Below are 17010 nucleotides of genomic sequence, written 5' to 3'. Positions count from 1 at the left end.
CATTTCTGTTACCAGATGGATCCGAGAGATTAGGGAGAGACAACTCCCTCTTCTGTTTTGGAGCTTCCAAAAGGGAAAACAGGGGATGTGGAGGCACTTTCCCCCTTTAGACACTGCTTTATAGAAGACGCATAGTGCTTGGGGAAAAATTGCTCACAAGAAGTCTCTACAATTTTCCTGGTTCAAATAGCCATAGGGTAGGGAGAAGGACAGCAATGCCAGTTCCTAGCCTCCGCGAATAAGTGCCCTCTACATCATGGGTGTCAAACTCATTTTCATTGAGGGCCACATCAGCCTTATGGTTGCCGTCAAAGGGCCATTGAATCCATGGACAGAGAATCCAACTATAATTGTTTTACATAGTGGTCGGTACTCTTTCGTTTGTAATTGAATGACAACTACCATAACTTTTGATTATGAGTCAGGTGGACTGGGATAATGGGAATTGTAATCCAACAGCACTAGTGGCTCTGAGGTTGGGGAAAGGTTAGAAAACATTTTAAAGTCTGGAATCATATATCCAAAAGCGTTGTATCTAAATTGAAACCCTACTATCCTGACTAAACAGAAGAAATTGCAGCCTCCAAGAAGTTACTGTATCACATCTCTCATCAGCTCTAGTCATGAAGTCTAATGCTGAGTAATACAGGAGTTGTAGTCCAGCATCTGAAGGGCCACATAAAATGACATGAAAGGCTGGAATCGGCTGGTGGGCCATGAGTTTGAGACATGTGCTCTAAATATATTTGACTACAATTCTCAACTGCATCATCATGGGTAACCTGGCATACAGCATAGTACAGTATGCTGTAGTCCAGGCATGGGAAAACTTCAGCCCTCCAGGTGTTTTGGACTTCATCTCCCACAATTCTTAACAGCCTAACCAGGAAGACACCAATGGAAGAATGATTATGGTCGGGTTGTTCCTGTCCAGGAAAGCCCACAGCTGTCTGAACAGAAAAGTTCAGATGCATCTAGGACAGTGGTTCTCAACCTGTAGGTCCCCAGATGTTTTGGCCTTCAACTCCCAGAAATCCTAACAGCTGGTAAACTGGCTGGGATTTCTGGGAGTTGTAGGCCAAAACACCGGGGAACCCATAGGCTGAGAACCACTGATCTAGGAGTATTCCCAAATTATGCACCATCTGCCTCAAAAAGTTGTTATTGTGAAGCCAGCTTTTTAAAATCCCCAGGTTTTTAAATCTGATATCAAGATTTCATGGCATAGGGATACAGCATCCTAGTGGAAGTGCGGATAAGTAAATTTTAAAAACACCTTTTAACTTGAGAAAACACCAGTCTTAGGAATCTCTAGGTCCTCTGTAGCCATCTTCCACCAGAATTGCATTGGTGGATCTACAAATGCCTAAAAAAGTGTTCTTTCTAGGACCCCAGGTCTTCTAGTTCAAGTCCATAGTCAATATCAATCAGATGTTTACCACAGAATTATGCTTAGGGAACAAAAGAGAACATATTAATCAAAATTGCAAATAGTCTAATCTGAAAAAGTTTAATCCACAAATGTGGATGGTCAACTGTAATACTGATCAGCTCCATTTTGGCCGTATGTTTCTCTGTGTGTTATTGCTGACCTGACTGTGTTTTTCCAAATTTTGTTTTTACCTTTGTATTAAACCACCATGTTACAGATGGCTCAGAAGTGCTAAAATTTTAAAAAATACAAATGAGTCATAGTAATCGCCCCTAGGAGCAACAATAAGGGCATCTAAGAGAGATGTTCCCTGAAAATGTCTGTGGAAATGACACTGGCTTCCCCACAGCTCAAACCCCTTCTATCTTGTCCTTCCCTGACTCGCTCCACACCCTGCCAGTTCGCATCTTGCTGAGACCATGAAAACTGGAGCAAATCCATTTTCCCAAGGAACAGCGACTTTGGGGGTTTCATGCTTGGATTGAATTTGGAGCATTATTACCCACAGTCACGCACCAGGAACAGGGGAAATAAACTACTGTCTTTCCAATGATTTTCTATGCAAGCAAGCTCCTAAAAAGCCTCCAAATGTTGATTTGTTCAAAAACAACTGCTGTGTGAGAACCAGAGCCTTTAAACCAACCATTATTATTCTCTTATCAATACAAAGCAGAAAAGACAGATGTGCACGGCCAGAGGACAACAGTGTTATGTAAGAAACCTGGCTGCTCTCAAATTGATCTGTATCCTTCTTCCAACTCATACAAACCAACTTAATATAACAAGGAAATAATCCAGCACCAGCCCCATTCGTTTCACTCGGTCTGAATCAGATGATGTTACTAGAGCCGATGGGTGCATCTACACTGAAGAATTAATGAAGTTGGACACCACTTTAACTTCCAAGGCTCAATGCCATGGAAGGCTAAAGACTTAGACCATAGCATTGAGCCATGGCAGTTAAAGTGGTATCAAGTTGCATTAATTCTACAGTATAGATGCACCCAGTCTCTCCTAATTCTCAGATATGTCAGCAGGATGAGGGGTAAACCAAATATTTTACACAATACAACACTAGTGCTTCATACTGACTGAAAACTGGAAAACATTTTATGACTGTGTAGATTGTGTTTGAAGGAAGTGTTGGTTGTCACACAAGCAAGTAGCAATCAATACCTGTTAAATATTTTCCCTTCTAGATTGCCAGCAGGGTCATTAATGGTTCGAGAGTTGGAGACTATGCTTCTGGAGATAAGGGTTCAATTCCCTGCAATGCCAGGGAAATCCAGTGAGTGACATGTGAATAACACAATTTCAGCTCCAGAAAATCCAGTGAAAGGGTTACCATAAGTCAGAAACAACTTGTGGGCTCACAACAACAGCAACAACAATCCTTAAAGGAACAGGCAATATCTCTAATTTTCACATTGGCCAACTAATATGGTACAATATTCAGGCAATGCGCTCAAGTTCTGACCAGTTCAGCGAGAAATATCCCTAAGTGGATTAAAGATTGTAAATAATTCACAAAACAGGGGAAACCTCACTATGTCATTTCATTCCAGCATCACCTAACAAAATGTGTTATTGCTTTTGTCAGATGGCTTACACTCAATCAGCTTATTATGCCAATTTGTTTGTGCCACTGACAGCTCCCTTTACCTGTTCAGAGCATTACACTACACCAAAATGATAAACACTACACCAAAAGATAAACAGGATTGCAAGATAAGGCACCGTCCATTGGCTCTGTCATCCACATATCAGCAGTACACACTTGTTACAGCTACAATGAATTTAAAACAAGAGACATTTGGGAGTGGATGGGAAAGAAGAGCAGGAAACACCAAAACGCTTCTATGTGGGGTGTAGCTTTGATTTAATTATCCATTGTGTTTGCATTATTGCTGTTCATAAGGTTTCTAATCCAGAATTCCTTTCTTGTAAATGAGACAGATAAATAAAAAAAACACCAATCCAAGTGGCAACATTAATTCTGAAACTTTCCTAAATGGAAGTGCAAACTCAGAACCATCTTACTGGGACAAGCATTAAGCTTAAAATAAGCTATCTGTGCAACAATACCATAGACCATTCCAATCAAAGTAACTACCATCCCAAGCCAACTGGAGATGTCAACATTTTGAAAAAAATTTGAAGCCATGAGGGAGGAAATTCCTGGGAAAAAAACAATTTTGGGGGGAAATGGAAAAAAATGTTGTATTAGCACCCATTAACGGTTGAAAGTCACTTTGTTACTTCAGGAATATAAAGTGCACTCTCTAGAGTGATACAACATAGAGACCAGGCATTTCCAAAGTGATGCAATGCAGTGGTCACCATTCATTGTTGTAACAGACTCAAATTAAGTATTTGAGTCTGACATAAACCATAACCTTCTATGCCTGGCACTGGCTATTGAGTGTCTTTGGTGCCGGAGAGCTAAAGCATCACTCCATGGACTGATTCTTGGTTTCTGGGTCACATAGGTACTTCAGGTATATAAAGTCTGGTCTGCTTTGCAGCCCAGATCTGGTCACCTCAGGCTTTCACATCTTTGGTTCAATGAAGAAAAGCTTTTGGGGACAGCATTTCAATATTGTACATAAGGTGGAAGGTGTTCTCAGATACTGGATCAGGGAGTGCCCAAAAGAGTTTTCCCAATGTGAATGTGACAAATGGGTTCAAAAGTGGCATAAATGCATCACTACTGGTTGTGGCTATCGTAAATAGAACCATGTTGCAGACAAAAGAGGTACCTTTCACACATATGTAGCTGCATCATGTTAAAAAAGGAGTTATAACCCCATAAACATTACTTTCCACATGACTCTATTCACATCAGGAACATCAAAGGTTTTACCCATTTATGAGGAGCATGCCAAAAAATCTATTAAACACAGATGAAATAATCAACTTTACTCCAAAGTGCCAAGGTGATGTAAAACATCATTTCATAAAAAAGAAAAACAATTCAAAGACCAGGAATTACAATGATGTTAGATACTGTATGCAAGTGCCTGTAAAATGTTTAATTCCTAAATATTGCCATGTTCTGCTGTACTCCTTCAGGAAATGGAAAACATAATGCCTGTCAAATCTGGCAGTTTAAAAACTGAAATTATGCCTTAGACACATTAACATATTAAATGGATTTGAAGACAAGCAAGTGAGGGGGAAGTGATAAATAAAAGAGGAATAATAAAATCAAAATTAGGCATAACCAACATGCAAGGTAGAACAAAGGATGAGAGATATTTTCATTCCAAATCAAATCAAATTCATTTGTGTTTCTTGTAGGTATGTGGAATGATGTAAATAGCCCTGAGGGATCATATCCAAGAACTCTTCCAGCACTTCACTAACTTGTTTTTGGGTTTATATTAAAAATCTAAGGTTGTTATTCCATGTCATAACACCAACAGTGACATTAAAATTCAAACTAACAGCTGCAATTGCATGAGTCTTAGTCAAGTGCATTTCAAGAAAACTAAAAAAAAAACCAGTTTAACATTGCAGAAAATTAAATAAATGCGTGCTGAATTGGAACTTGGGAAAGCTAAATTAAGTTCTCATTCAGCCTGCTGCCACCAGTGGATTACCCTGATTTGTTAAATCTGTTCATATTTAAAGGTAAAGGTAAAGGTTTTCCCCTGACATTAAATCCAGTTGTGTCCAACTCTGGGGGATGGTGCTCATCTCCATTTCTAAGGCAAAGAGCCACTGTTGTCCGTAGACACCTCCAAGGTCATGTGGCTGGCATTACTGCATGGAGCACTGTTACCTTCCCACTGAAGCAGTATCTATTGATCTACTCATATTTGCATGTTTTCAAACTGCTAGGTTGGCAGAAGCTGGGGCTAACAACAGGAGCTCAGCCCATCTGCGGATTTGAACCACCAACCTTCTGGTCAGCAAGTTCTACAGCTTAGCAGTTTAACCCACTGCGCCACCACAGCCCCACTCATATTTACAAGAACCTTAAAATCTCTCTGGTTTTTAAATGCTTTTAAGGTTTAGTTTTTTTTAAAAATGAGGAAACGTTTTATTCCAATCACGTCATACATTATCTGCAGTAAAGAAGAGGGTGGATAATATATTCATCTGTGATGTATTTCCGTTCTAGAACGCTCAGTAATTCTTGCTACTAAAAATTAAAGTGAACACAACTGCAGGAAATCATGAGCCTTAATCAGACTCTTTCCTCATTAATGCTACAATCTCCTTGCTGTGAGAAGCCTCCAATTCAACTTTTTCAAAACCAAGAGTGGAGCTTTCCTTGCAACGTTTTCCAAAAGGTCAGGATGGTTTGTTTTTTTTTTCTGTAAAGAGCAGTAAAAATTGCCTCCTGATATTCATCAGAAGATTAGTCACACAGAATCCAGTTCTGCTTCTCACTAAAATCTTGATGGGGAAATGTATCACAAAAGGCAACCCATCCTGCCATGTGCCAGCTCAGTATTTGACGCTGATGTGAAATGAAGCACATGTCCCTGTCCTACCATTTTTTTAACCTTTCTACATCTCTTGCCTTTCCATAGGCCTTATTTAGACAACAGCCTTTCGTGCTCTTGACCCTGTAACAGAATGTCTTTCTAGCAAAATAACGGTCTTCTCTTACACAGCAGATGTGCTGATTGTCAATATCCTCTGACTGGGAAATGCCATGATTATTTCTTGCCCTTGCTACATTTTTTTTAAAACCCTGCTCTCCTGATTCTTCTTTATATACAAGAAATGTTTTAACCTGGATCTTGAAATATACTTGAAAGTTCACATTTTAAAACCTCTACATTGAAAAGGCTCAGCATTTCACTAAGCCTTGGGATCTCTGTTGCATGCCTTCAAGTTGCTTCCGACCTATGGTTGCCCTAAGGAAAATGTGTTTCCTTGATAAGATTTGTTCAGAAGAAGTGTTTTATTGCCTTCCTTTGCAGCTGAGAGTGTATGACTTGCCCAAGGTCATCACGGGGCTTCACGGCCAAATGGGGATCTGAACCTTGGTCTACAGGAACGTAATCCAATTTTCAGACCACTACACCATGTTGACTCTTCTTTTTGGGAACTAGGATAGTGTACATAACAATAACAAATAAATATTAAGTTACAGTAAGAAAGGGAATGGAGAATATGTGGTTCTACTTAAGTTGTCTGGCTGCAACTGCCATCAACATCATTATTGGTTATGCCAGTTAGAGATAATGTGAGCTGCAGTTCGTCATCACATGAAGGACCATATATCCTACACAGAATCACAGGGTTGGAAGGAGCCATAAAGACTATTAATTTGAGCCACCTTTTTTTGAATCTAGAAACTCCAGCTAAAGCATCCTTAGCAATTAGCTCTCTCTAGCCTCTGTCTGAAGATCTCCATAGGAAACCACATCTCTAGGTAAATTGTTTCTTTCCCAAAACTGTTCTTACTATCAAGAAGTTATTTTATTTATTTATTATTTATTTACAGCATTTATATTCTGCCCTTCTCACCCCGAAGGGGACTCAAGGCGGATCACATTGCATACATAAAGGCAAACATTCAATGCCATGACATAGAACAGAGACAGAGACAAGACGCAGGCACCGTGCTGGCCTCGAACTCATGACCTCTTGGTCAGAGTGATTTGTTGATTTGTTGCAGCTGGCTTGCTTTCCAGCCTGCGCCACAGCCCGGTCCTATTTCTTATCTACTCTCCTGCAACTAAAACCCTAAGACCTAATCCTAAGTCTTAGCACAGCGGGGCCCTGGAGCCGGGCTTAGCCTGGGTAAGAGTGAGCAGCTGCCTTCAGCCCCAGCTCCCTGCCCACCTAGCAGATCAAAAATAGAAATGTGAGTAGATAAACAGGTACCACTTTAAGCAGGGAGGTAATAAAAGGTGCCCATATGGACATGCCGGCAATTCGATCGGGAGGACATCTAAGGATGACAAAACTCCTCGGCATGGAAGATGGAGCCACAGCATCCCCTGGAAACACAGCCTCCAGATGCCACAAATGAAAAAGATGGGGAAAGCCTTCACCTCTGTTTATGTATTGTCTGTTCTTGTTAATTGTATAATAGCACTGACTGTTTGCTGTATATATGTTCTGTAATCTGCCTTGAGTCTCCTCAGGAAGATAGAGCAGAATATAAATAAGGTATATTATTATTAGTATTGTTATTACACCCTCTTCTTGGTGACAGCCCTTTAGATGTTTAAATAGTGTAATCATCTCTCTTCATATGTTATATTCTGCATACTTCTTTTTATCCTTGTTGTCTTTCTTTGAACCCACCACAACTTCTCTATAACTTTCTTAAAATTAAGTGCTGCAACTGAACACAGCACTCTAGATGAGGACAAAATAGAGAGAAGCTATTACTTCCTTCATCACGGCCACCTTGATACTATGAATGCAGATTAAAATCCCCATCTCCCCTTACTCTCCTCTAAAGAACACTGACCTGCAAGGCCGTTTCAGGAGAGTTTGCAAAATGTATTTTAAACTACTCAAAGTCTTCCAGCTAGAAGACTGCAACCAGAGAAGACAAAATCAAAACATTCACTAACATCCAGACCCTTAAACCTATTCCTGATACAAAACCTGCTGAAAAGGTGTGAATGACATGTTGTGCAGGAGTCAGGTACCATTTATCACCCCCAGACCACAAGCATGTTCCAGAGGAAGGCACTGTGTGTGGAGGAAAGGAACACTTAATTTCCTTTGGCTTCTTTCACATGTGCTAAATGGTTAGAATTAGGAATGGTTGATGGGGAGTTTTGCAAGAAGAGAAAGACACCTTCTAGATACTAGTTCATTGTTTTGTCCCCCAAATGAGAGGCACATCAAGCAGGCTTCCAACTAAGATCTTTCAGTCGGATTGGTACAATGGGTTAAAGAGTAGGAGCAACCTGATATTATATCTCAGCAGGGCTGTTCAAAAACAAAACAGAGCGAGACAGAGAGCGAGATTGAGAGAGAGCGCTAGCACAGAATACAAAGGAAGGAATGTGCTTACACACAGCCAAATTGGGAGGGTTAATTAGCACATCAAAGGTAGGAGACAACAAAGGAGAAAAATCTGCAGCAAGCCTTCAGCTTGATAAGAGAGTTGCAAAGATCAAACATTTACCAGACTGTTGCCTTTTTATTTTGTATTCTTTTTTCCTGGCAGGCTCCCTGACCAGCAGAAAGATGAAGTTTCCTTTTTCTACCGTCCCCATTTCTGATTCTAACTTCATCTGCCAAATCTCTGATTGTCTGGCAGCCATTAGGAACATTGGAAGGAGAAATGGGGGACAGAAGCAGGCAGATTGTGCAATGCAGGTTGAGTATCCTATCTGAAATGCTTGGGACCAGGTGCTTTGAATTTGTTTTTCAAATTTTGTAATACGTATATGAGGTACCTTAAAGAGGAAATCCAAGTAGAAACATGACATTCATTTACGTTTCATATACACCTCATATACATAATTGATAGGTAAGTTTATTCAATATTTTAATGCTTTTGTACATGAAACAAGGGATGTGTACCCAGAACCATTCGAAAACAAAGCCACACATGCGAGGTACCTTATTTTGAAATTTCAGATAAGTGATGTTCAGCCTGTATCACTTTTAAGGATCAAGCTAGACTTGATTGAAGCAACATTTGCATGGCATTCTATGCATCAGATGGAAATGAGAGTGAAACTCATCTCTTTGCCCAATATCTTGCTGGGTTGCTTTAGGCACTCTTCTTTAAAGAATCACTCCAGTATCACAATTGAAAATTCAAGATGGAAATTGCTCAGATGAGTAGATTTCCATTCTTGGGCACTCTAGAGATTTTTTAATTACCACTACCATTCTTATGGGATTATCATGTTCATCATTGATGGCTAAGTATGATTGTCTTCCAGAGGTAGAGTCTTGGTGGTAATTCTATAAATGACTGTGTAGACCTATTCTGGATCTGCATGGTCTTTGGCATGAAGGATATAGATTTCCAGATGGAAGGCAGTCACAAGTATTTGCTTGATGCGCCTTTTGCTTAGCACATTTCTCCCTTTTGCCCTGAATTTGCACCAATGGGATGGCAATCTCAACGAAAAATGCCCCACAGATCTGGAAGAAACCACCTTGGCTGAGACTGACCTGAAGCAATTGAGGACACTGGGGGCAGATTTGATGCCCCATTGCGTGCATCATGGCTTTATATAGACACGTGAAACTTCATATGGATAAATGGCAGTGCCACGTGTTGAGTGTAGCCTTCAATATTCCATGGACAGCACACACTGCTCTTGAAGACAGCACAAGAAATGTAACATCTGGATAGTTATTATTACTATTGACTACATTATGAGGGTTAGGCTGGTGTAGTAACATGAGTTGGACTACACCTCTGGAGATCAGAGTTAATTCTCTAACCAACATGGTTAATTTAGCACTTTCTCAAGGAATCCTACAGAGAATTTTGGAATTTGTGATGGGGCAAGAATGGGAGAAACAGCATGTTTTAAGCACTGCATGATATTCTGGAGACTACAGATTTACCTTTGCCTTCTTTTGAGAAAATATGACTTGCCCAAGTTCACTCAATGAGTTTCCATGGCTGAGTAGGGATTCAAACCCAGGTCTCCAGAGTCATTTTCCAATGGTCAAACCACTACACCAACTCATTTTAGTGGGTTCTCCACTAAAAACCTATTGAGCAACCCCATCACATTGGTAGATTAACTATAACATGGAAGGAGTTTTCACTGTGTTGACATTATCAAAAGTTTTTCTTATCAGCGTTTAGTTTAGTTTTTTTCCTCCCTCACATCTCTATTTAACAGCCATGATCATTTTCCATTTTCTGATTTGCTATAATCTATTCCTCATAAACATTTATCTGAAAACCTTTTTGAAAAGGACAGACAAGTAGGCATGTTGTTAGACCTGCTGGCTGCGTATTAATAAGTAGGTTCAGCTCCTCTGAAAGTGAAAAGGTTACATCTTTTAAATATCAAACTGATAAAAAAGCTGCCCTGCACTCTCATGAAAAACATTAAGGTCAATTCAGATAAAAGCAATAAAAATGGGAATACTGTGGGGCTTTTTAAAAATGTGCATAACATCTTAGTGTCAAGCAACTAGTTGGATTTTCTTTTCACATGTATCTGAAAGATAACTACTTATTTTTTGTATTATCCAATGCGTAGAGAGATTGAGAAGAATGTCCTTGTCCCATTAACTTAAAAATAGTTTATGTAAGTGAAAGCCTTCTAATCAGAGGAACATCCAGTGAAAGTGAAGTCAATAAATTCTGCTGTGTGAATACTAATTATTTAAATTTCAAGAAGTTTGTTGTGGCAATCTAAAAATCCCATATTTAGTTTAATGGATCATATACTACTCCTCTTACAGTTGTTTGGATACGAAGAGCCATTTTGAGAGGCACCACACAATTTAATATATACTTGAACACACACGCACACACCAATTGCTCCAAGAAAAATACTGTCATGTAGTAGAGTCCTCCTGAATATTCCTTATGTAGAACTACATAATGTACTCCTGGAAACTGTTTATGCAACTGATGTTCCAGTACAAAAAAACTGGACATTGGACCTACAATAAGGTCAATTACATAAGCATAGCCCTTTGCTGTTTTGACACCTGTTAAAAATGCAAGTTAACCAACAGTTTAAAAACCATGGATGCACAACAATATCATTTTTCCTTCTCTGAGAGAACATGCCGTCCTGCCAAGCAAGTATTTGCAGAGAGGAGTGGAGGAAAAGGCAGACAAGCAGATCAGGTTCCTTGATGTTAAAATTTAATACACGTATATCAGATGCATAAAAAGTCAACACTCAGGTTATATCACTTTGGCACAATCTAGCATAAATAAACAGACAAAACCCAGAAGCCTAGGCTCATTTGATAAATGTATGCAGATACGGAGAAGACAGATCCTGGCATTAACACCACCACCTTGATGTATGGGAATTTAAAAGCCCTCTTTGGCCTCTCTTTCCAGCAGCAGGCCAATACTTTCCTATTTAAACATGCCTTTAACCTTTAACTGGCTGTGGTACAAGGATATGCAATGGATGCACTGTTTTTTTAATATAGTAATATGTAGTTAATGTATTTTTAAATTAATGGGTGATTTTAATTTTATTGTTTGTTTAATGCTTTAAAAATATTTTGGCCACATTTTGTTTATTTTGTTTTAATTTATACTGCAGAGCCCGTGATGGTGCAATGGATTAAACCCTTGTGCCGGTTGGGTTGCTGGCCTGAAGGTTTCCAGTTCGAATCCGGGGAGAGTGTGGATGAGCTCCCTCTATCAGCTCCAGCTCCCCGAGAGGGGACACGATAGAAGCCTCCCACAAGGATGATAGAACATCAAACATCCAGGCATCCCCTGGGCAACATCCTTGCAGACAGCCAATTCTCTCACACCAGAAGCTATATGTAGTTTTTCAAGTCACTCCTGGCATGAAAAAAAATCTTATACTGCAAACCACTTTTGCAATTTTGAGGGAAAGTGGGGATAAAAAGTGAAGCAAAATGTGCAGTCTATCCCCGTCTCCTGTACGGGTTTATCACTGTTGCCACAAAGAGGCCAAATTTGTATCTCCTACACAAGGAAATAATTCACATTCATGGGTACTTGAAAAAGTACAACAATGCTGTCATGTTTACCATTACAGTACAGTAGAGTCTCACTTACCCAACATAAACGGGCCAGCAGAAAGTTGGATAAGCGAATATGTTGGATAATAAGGAGGGATTAAGGAAAAGCCTATTAAACATCAAATTAGGTTATGATTTTACAAATTAAGCACCAAAACATCATGTTATACAACAAATTTGACAGAAAAGGTAGTTCAATATGCAGTAATGCTATGTAGTAATTGCTGTATTTACGAATTTAGCACCAAAATATCACGAAAACATTGACTACAAAAATGTGTTGGATAATCCAGAATGTTGGATAAGTGAGACTCTACTGTAAATGCAAAAGCTACACCTTCCAACTGATGTTGAGTAGCTCACTATCAAACCATTAGGAAAACAGAAGTGGGGTTGTAATTTTTGTCTTACTGAGACAAGCTGTAAATTGCCTTATGGTGGGGTTTAAATGGTAGATTCAGACTAGGAAGGCATATTTTCAAAACCCAACTTGACCATAAAACTCACTGGCTGATCTTGGACAAATCATTCTTTTCCAACCCTGCCTGCTTTACAGGGAATGGGAAGAAGGGCCATGGAGACAGTCCTGCCTTCCTTGAAAGAGTGGTGTGATATAAACAGAACAAGAATCAATAATAATTGACAGCCTTCAGCCTCTTTATCTCAAGCTACCCAAAACAGCTGATCTTTCAAACCCAGCCCTTGACATACTTACATTTTTATTTGATCAGAGATAACAAGTTCCGGTTTTATTTTATTTTTTTACCTGCCAAAACAGCACACAACTATTCTTTGTCTTGCAGCTGTTGATCTGTCAAACTTCACTGCCAATACAATGACGGACACATTGCTAATTGCTAGAAACGATCCGTGAGAGCAAGAAAAGTATGCTGCTAACATACATTAGGACATCCTCATGTTTGCATACACCATGCAGAGAACAGTGGCTTCCTGCCATTGCTCTTCTCCGAAATCAGATTCTAAACTTCGTTAACACCTCTGAAGTTGTTAGCCACTGGAAATTGTGCATTTCCTTTCCTTCTGCGAGATGTCAACAAGAGTATCAGCTGCAACTATTGCATGCATTTACAACTGTATAACCACATAATTTTCTCACTTTTCATAATCAGGGTTTTTTGGGGGTTTTTTTCATGTCAGGAGCAACCAGAGTTGCATTCTGGAGTGAGAGAATTGGCCGTCTGCAAGGACGTTGCCCAGGGGACGCCCGGATGTTTTGATGTTTTACCATCCTTGTGGGAGGCTTCTCCCATGTCTCATGGAGCTGAAAGAGGGAGCTCATCCACGCTCTCCCTGGGTGGGATTCGAACCTGGCAGCTTTCAGGTCAGCAACCCAACCTTCAAGTCACGAGGCTTTTATCCCCTAGGCCACCGGAGGCTCCAGAATCAGGGTGGTAAAGTGGTTTGGGTGCTTTTTTTCTTGACTTAGTAGAGAATGAGATACAAATACTGGCCTCTCAAAGTCATAGTTCAGCATCCAAACCACAGAATCAGGGTGGTAAAGTGCAGTCTGGCAGTGCAGACTCATATAATCCAGTTTAAAGCAGAAAACCTGGGATCAGATCCTGGAATATAGGGCCTATCTGGAAAGGTCCTGAGAGTTCAAAATTTGCTTCTTATGAGACTCATAATGATTTCCATCTTTAGACACTGATTGAAGACATTTATTTCAAAGACTGAATTGCTGTGAATTTTCTGGGCTGTATGGCCATGTTCCAGAAGCATTCCCTCCTGACGTTTCACCCACATCTATAAAAGGGAGCATAAGGAGAGAATGCCTCTGGAACATGGCCATACAGCCCAGAAAACTCACATCAACTTAGTAATTCAAGACATGGAAGCCTTCCACAAGACATATTTCAAAGACCTTCTAAAGTCATAACAAATCTGTTTGCTTTTTCTAAAACTGCTGTAGTATTTGTTGCACTTTTGTTTTTTAATTATTTTAATCTTATTATAGTATACTTTTATGATACAGTAAAGTTATATATGGGTCAAAATACAATAGAAATAAATATCCTGCCTCCATCCAAAATGTATATTTTTGGATATACGGGTTTATGTGTCACCCTCTTGATCAAGGATAGAATCCTTCTCACCAGGATATTTTTGTGTGCAAACTGCAAATGTAATGAATGAAATCCATTCCAAATGTACAGATCCCATTTGTTGTGTTTTTCTCTATGGCAGAAACTGTAGTTGTGACTTACTGATAGCAAAAAAAACTGCAAGACACGAGTTTCTAAGGTACAGACACAGATAACCACAAATGCTTCAGAGATAAATATCTGCTTCACAAGGTACAGTAAATGGTTTTATCTGATAAGCACTTCTTCTTTCCAAAAAGTACTGTTGCATTCAGGGGGAGTTATATCACCCTTATGCCTACAAAAACTGTTATGAAATAATTTGGATAAATCACTTACATTTTTGCTGCTATAAACAGATGACTTTGCAGATTAACACAGGTCAACCTATTGCTCTGCATTTAATTTAACACTCAAAAAGGTTTCAAAACATTTAATAGGACTATTTTCTATAGTTCATGCTGACTGTACTATGTACTTTATTTCACTGTAATCACTTAAAAGATATGACACAAAATGGAGGGTGACACAAAAAGCAGGATGCACCTGATTTAGCAATGAGAAAACACTACCTTAAAGGAAATTATCTAGCCAACACAATCTGCTCTCTCTAGGAGCAATGACTTTCTTAGTTCTTCCTTTTATATAGAACTAGTTTTTCTGTCAAATTTGTTGTATAACACGATGTATTGGTGTTTAATTTGTATAATGATTACCTAATTTGATGTTTAATCGGCTTTTCCTGAATCCCTTCTTATTATCCAACATATTCACTTATCCAACGTTCTGCCGGCCTGTTTATGTTGGATAAGTGAGACTCTACTGTATATTTATAATCTTATATTATCTGCTTAGAACTGGATTATATGAGGCCCCTTCCCTTCTATACAGCTAGATAAAATGCACACTGAAGTGGATTATATGGCAGCGTGGAGTCAAGATAATGCAGTTCAAAGCAGATAATATAAGATTATAAATGGGTTATATAGCTGTGTGGAAGGGCCTTGAGTCTACACTGTCTATCTGTATTTTATAGACAGTGCGGAAGAGGCCTAAGTGAGGCCTAACTCTGCCTGTCCCCTGGGCTGAGTGGGTTGCTAGGAGACCAAATGGGCGGAGCTTAGCCTTCTAACTGGCAGCAATTGGATAAAAACAATTATTCCTCTCCCTCTAATTAGGACTTTAATTTTCTTTTCTTTTTGTGTTATCAACCTAGAGGCGTGGATGAGGGGTTGTGCTGTCAATTTTCGAGGTTGTGGGGTGTTTAGTTTTGTTGTTTTGTCTGCTGTCTTTTATAGATAGATAGATAGATAGATAGATAGATAGATAGAAAGAAGATGGAATCATCTGCATGCAGAATTTGTCTCTTGTTGAGTGTCTTCAATTAATTTCCAATTTATGGCCACCCTAAAGAGAACCTATCAAGGGAATTTCAGTGACTTCCCAAGGGCTTTTCAGGTCAAGGAAGGATCTGAACCCTGATCTCCAAAACCTACCAATCAGCTACAGCCCATTCCTCACAAACTGAAGAAAGGAGACATTTTCTGGGGTCCTCACATTGTTTGTACCCTATGGGAACACAGGAATATATCAGTAGCCTGTGTGATTGGGACCCTATTTCACATGCCTGGATGCACCCTCAAAAGTAAAAACCATATGGCCACAGCAATGCATACAAGCCAAATTAGCTCCAGATTCATTACTCTGCTCATTTCATACACTTCCATTTTCTCCCTCAGATACTCCAGAATATTTCCTTACAGAGTTCTAGTAACACTGATGCTACTATATTCTCTAAGAATTAGAAGTGTCTTTCCATACATAACGCACACAAATGTCCTATCAGTTGCTTCTTCAAAGGCCTAGGCTCAAGTTCCACTGGCAAGCTCTCACCACATTGGGACCTTGCTTCTCAGTTCCTTTCTAATTACAGCTGGTCTTCCATGTGCAAAGGGGGTTAAGGGAGCAGGGTTCCAGCGAAAGTAGAAAAACAATACACTTGAACCTGCTGTGGCAGCTGCCAGCTATTTTACAAAGCAGAAGTAAGAGCTAGCTGAGCTTGCAGCCTCCTATATTGCAATCTCGTGCCATTTTTAATAGGGACTTACAAGCCTCACCACAAATCTTTTGAGGCTTGCAAAAAAAGACTACAAATACAAGTCCCTATTAAAAACAGAGCAGCTGTAGTGGCAGTGGCAACTAATCAGTTAACAAACTGATCTGCAAAAGTGAAATAGGCAAATGTGGAGGGGTGATTGTAGTGGCAAGCCAGTAGCAAGTCTCATCCACTAGAAGCAATTCTGCTTCTTATTTTGAACTATCAAATACAACTTAAAAGTCAAGACATGCAAATACAGTAGAGTCTCACTTATCCAAGCCTCGCTTATCCAAGCTTCTGGATAATCCAAGCCATTTTTGTAGTCAATGTTTTCAATATATCGTGATATTTTGGTGCTAAATTCGTAAATACAGTAATTACAACATAACATTACTGCGTATTGAACTACTTTTTCTGTCAAATTTGTTGTATAACATGATGTTTTGGTGCTTAATTTGTAAAATCATAACCTATTTTGATGTTTAATAGGCTTTTCCTTAATGCCTCCTTACTATCCAAGATATTCGCTTATCCAAGCTTCTGCCGGCCCGTTTAGCTTGGATAAGTGAGACTCTACTGTAATGTTATTTGTTTGTTTGTTATCCGAGGCTTCTCCCAGCACAGGATTCAAGGCAGCTAGCAACTCTAAAGAGTTACCCTGGAGCAGAAAATCCATCTAGCATGTGGTGCCTAGGATCATATCTATGCTCTCCCCAATCCAGATA

At 39.5% G+C, this 17010-nt stretch overlaps 1 protein-coding gene across 5 annotated transcripts in view; it reads right to left on the bottom strand.

Annotated features, from left to right (window-relative positions):
• The window catches only part of aff1 (ALF transcription elongation factor 1), a 172062-nt gene that overhangs the window by 92080 nt on the left and 62972 nt on the right, over nt 1–17010 (bottom strand). The window lies entirely within an intron of this gene.

The sequence above is a fragment of the Anolis carolinensis genome, chromosome 5 (assembly GCF_035594765.1).
Source record: "Anolis carolinensis isolate JA03-04 chromosome 5, rAnoCar3.1.pri, whole genome shotgun sequence".
In the NCBI taxonomy this organism is placed as follows: domain Eukaryota; kingdom Metazoa; phylum Chordata; class Lepidosauria; order Squamata; family Dactyloidae; genus Anolis; species Anolis carolinensis.
The sequence above is the reverse complement of the archived record's forward strand: the minus strand, read 5'-3'. Positions and strand labels throughout refer to the sequence as shown.